This window comes from Pinus tabuliformis, chromosome 7, assembly GCF_031772625.1.
Source record: "Pinus tabuliformis cultivar Carrire ecotype Pingquan chromosome 7, CPIR1, whole genome shotgun sequence".
NCBI classification, from domain to species: Eukaryota; Viridiplantae; Streptophyta; class Pinopsida; order Pinales; family Pinaceae; genus Pinus; species Pinus tabuliformis.
In genome coordinates, this window is record NC_142293.1 from 1,586,316,006 (window position 1) to 1,586,320,285 (window position 4,280).

The following is a 4,280-nucleotide window of genomic DNA, read 5'->3' on the forward strand; positions in this document are numbered from 1 at the left end:
CATTGTGAACGTGATCCAACCAGAAAGATGAAGCATTACAAATAACATTGGCTAGATAAAAAATCATTGCCCTAAAGAAAACTTGATTGTTGTCAATATAATAGAACAAGATTCTAGATCATAACAGGGCCTATACTCAATGAAATTTGAACTTTGGTATAGTTGGTTTCACCCTGTGAAACTTATCAAAATAATAAAAGACCAAATGTAAAGATCATAGCAGACCCTATACTCAATAAGAGTTGAAATTTGGTATAATTGGTTTCACCTTGCAAAACTTACCATCATTATAAAAGGCCAAATGTGAAGTTTTGTAATTACGTCATAAAAGTCAGTCACTAAACTTAGAGGCTTTATTGACTAAATTTAGAGCATATTCTCTTACTCCAAGGCTTAGATTTATATCATATTTTATATGCATTAGGTTTTATTTTTATGCATAAGGTTGTCGATGTAAGTAATTTATTTACCATATCTAAATTTAGCTTTAAGAAAAGGCTAGCTTACATATCAAATGGAAAAATGATTTATCACAGATAGACATTAACTTTTTATCTTTCATAATTAACGTCATTTTTAATTTGTTTTTCTAAAATTAGATATGAAACATAATAAAAACTAAATTTCATTTTAAAATATCTACTCTCATAAAAAACTAAATATTTTACACTCATAAATTATATATATATATATATATATATATATATATATATATTCAACTCCCTAACATGCCATGTCAAAGTTCCAATCAAAATCAATTTTCCAGAAATGTTGCCAATAAAGTAACATGTTGCAACTATGGAATTCAACTACTCACCTGTCATTTCAAAGTTTCAATCACAGTTTTCCAATAATTATATAATTTTCACTGAAATTGACTAGAATTGCAAATATACATCTTTCCATGAGGCTTATTGAACTACTTAATCTACCATCAGGAGCACGATAGCTAACAGAATATCCATCAATTCTAAAAGTTGACATTTCTACCTCATATAAAGGCTTTCAAAGAATGTAATACTCTTCTACTCGCCCACCTTTTACAACTTTCACGACACCCTACTCGGCCACTTTTTATTATAAATGAAGTGTATTTCTCTTTGTTTCTATTGGTAAAATTGAAGTCTAGAGTATGACAACCTCCTTATGTAAAGACGAGAAGTTTTGATGGAGCAATTGAAAATAAGGAATTGGATCATCTAAGCTTATGATTAAGTAATGAATAAAAACCCTAAAACCTATGTAAGAAAGGGGCAAAGATAAAGTTATCTATTTGAAACCAGCAAAGTGTTTAATAGGACTAAAGACATTAGTGGATGGACTAATATTAGATACGAATTTGTCAATTGTAGTGTTCAAATTTCCCAACAAGTGGTGTTTAGAAGAGTAGAAATGAGGTCTCCTCATGGAAAGAACCCCAACTTACTATGCAAATAGTGGGTCATGGATGATAGAGAATAAATTTACTATGATGCTGAGAAGAAACAAAACAAAAGTAGAATAAATCTAAAAAAGTATTTTCTGGAAGAAAATCTGCGATACTTTGATCAAGTCGATGCAACAAATAGATTTAGGAAAGAATTCCACTTCCACTCACAAAAAAATATTTAGGAAATATTTCCACTTCCACTCACATATAGTTTGACATGCATAACGAGAGAGAATTTGTCCACTAGTCACTGCAAAACAACCATTGCAAAACATCCTTCCCTCCATGCACGATGAAAACTGTAATAGGAAGCATGATTAAATAATAACATTTCAAGCAAGTGAAAGAAGATACAGTTTAGAGAAAATATGTTATTTCCTTCACAATGGTTTGGCTCATGGACAATTCAACTCTAACGTAAAAAAATGGAAACCAAAATATATTGGGAAATAAGATTGTGATAATACATGTACATGATCTAGCAAAAGGCCAAGAAAAAGGAGGTTAGTAGCAATAGCTGGTAGGAAGCAAGCACCAATAACAACAACGAATAAGTAAAGGAGTTCCAAGTTGCAGTTAGCAAAGTTGTAAGAACAACAAATGACATGGTTGAAATTAAACAAGTTAAGCAATTTAATGTATGTTTATGGTTGTCAAAATGAAGGGAGTATAACATTCTATCAAATCTCAAAGTCGCTAAAATATATACATATTCAAAAGACATAAGGACATATTTTGTTCGTAAGTCCAATCTCGCCATTTGGGGAAAAAAGAGGAAAAAGTGAGGTAGGCTAAGAACCTACTATTTTTGTCATGTCAATGAGGTAGTTCCTGAAATCTCTCTCTTTAACTAAGATCCATAATTCATTAGTGATTCACTAGGAAGTAGACTATCATTGGAACATAGCATGCTCTGTGTTTATAAAGATGCAAAAGATTTGTAACTATTGTTGTGTATTTATGGGATGTATTCTCCATTAATTGGTGATTGATGTGTTGTGACTACATTAAGCACTGTTTATTGCTCCAGTGTGCTCCATTGTGGATTGTTCTTCCATCACTTTGAAGTGGTATCAGAGTAGGAAGAACTTGCCTTGAGGACATATTGAGCAAAGGAGATTTCTGGGAATAGTTTTCAAAGAAGAGGGACAACCCTAGCCAAGGATATTTATAGGTAGAGTTGTTGAGGGAGAGAGATATATCTAAAATTGGACTGAGGAGCACAAAGAGTTGCAAAATGAGTTGCAACATGTGGGAAACAGAGAAGTATAGTTCATGAATGAAGCAACTTCAATTGGAATAGGAAAGGTAGAAGGAATGAGGACATTACAGATATGCATTCTAATAATGGTGAGGCTAGACACTTTTTAGGCTTCCAAAAAATGGTAACTGCAAAAGCACATGATGAAAGTGATGATAACAATGGTCATAGCTTCAGTCATTATGAGTGTAAGTTGCAAATTAAGATTTGGAAAACATGTTGGATAATAAAATATTTCACACTAGAATGATGCATTTAGTAAGCCTCAAATGTATACATAATCTAGTGTATTTCATTGCATACAATGGCTTGTTATGGTTGGAAATAGATCCATATAAGAAAATCTCGCTTAAATAAATGTTATAGATCTTTTACAGTCAATTATGGAGGAACTATTCAGCCATTAAATTTGCAATCCATTCTCACAATAAATTTAACAACAAAATGGGGAATGGGGGTGTATTTTATTCTTTATGGCATGTAATACATCTAATATCATAGCTGGAAGACCGTGGAGGAATTTAGGAAAGCTTAAAGAGGTATTCAAATGATAGAATTGTTGGTCTTGATGATCCATTAGGATTCACAAGCTGAAGCATTTTGACAACCTCACTCATTTAAAAATATCATTGTGGGAGCACACTCATGCAAAGTAGAGCTACTTTAATGTTGAAAACATGTCTCTCTTTGATCTTAGAGTCAAGAACCTTCAATACCCCATCCTTTGTAGTAACCTTCCCTCAAACCCATTGTACAACATTGTTCATGTCACCGAACTCCATCTCAACAATGTTTTGTCCTATTATCAGCTATAATAATACTACTCCATAGCTATACACATCAATATTTTCATTTACCTTTATGGAGTAGGCATGTTTGGTGATCACAAAAAAATAAAGTACTATTATAGAACAAATCATGCACATTAAAAAAAACTAATGGTTTTATCATAAATTAGTGATATAAAAAGAATGGGCATTCTAGGTTTGTATCACATTCTTTTGTAGGATCTTTGTATCAATATTAAAATCCTACCATGAGTATGACACAAAAAACGATGAATGCAACCATCAAAACCCATATTAGAAAAACATGATAATTGCGACTATGCCTGGATTCATTCGAATCCTCAGAAGGATAGGTATTGAACAATCCTTTCCCATAGAGGCCTGAATTTCCCCTCAAGAATGATATTGGGACTTGGAATCAAAGAAATGGGAACCCTACCTGAAAGCCTATTGAAAGAAATGTTGAGCAACACAAGATTCAAATTTTCTAGCTAAGAAGGAATAAGATTAGTTATAATTAGGACTAATAAACTTAAACAATAATAAAAATAAAACTAAAATAATAATAGTAATAATAATAAATAAATAAATAAATAAATAAAATTAAAATTTAAAAAGATAAGATAAAATAATTAAATAAATAAAATTTAAAGACCTGTCGGCTAAGCATCTCATGCATCTCTATATATATTTGGAAAAAAAGACCAGTCTCTCAATTAATTCTCTCACATCCTGAAGATGAACCACCGTTGCTGGTTCGAAACGTCGATCTAAAAAGAAATTGAATGCGATGGATCTGGAA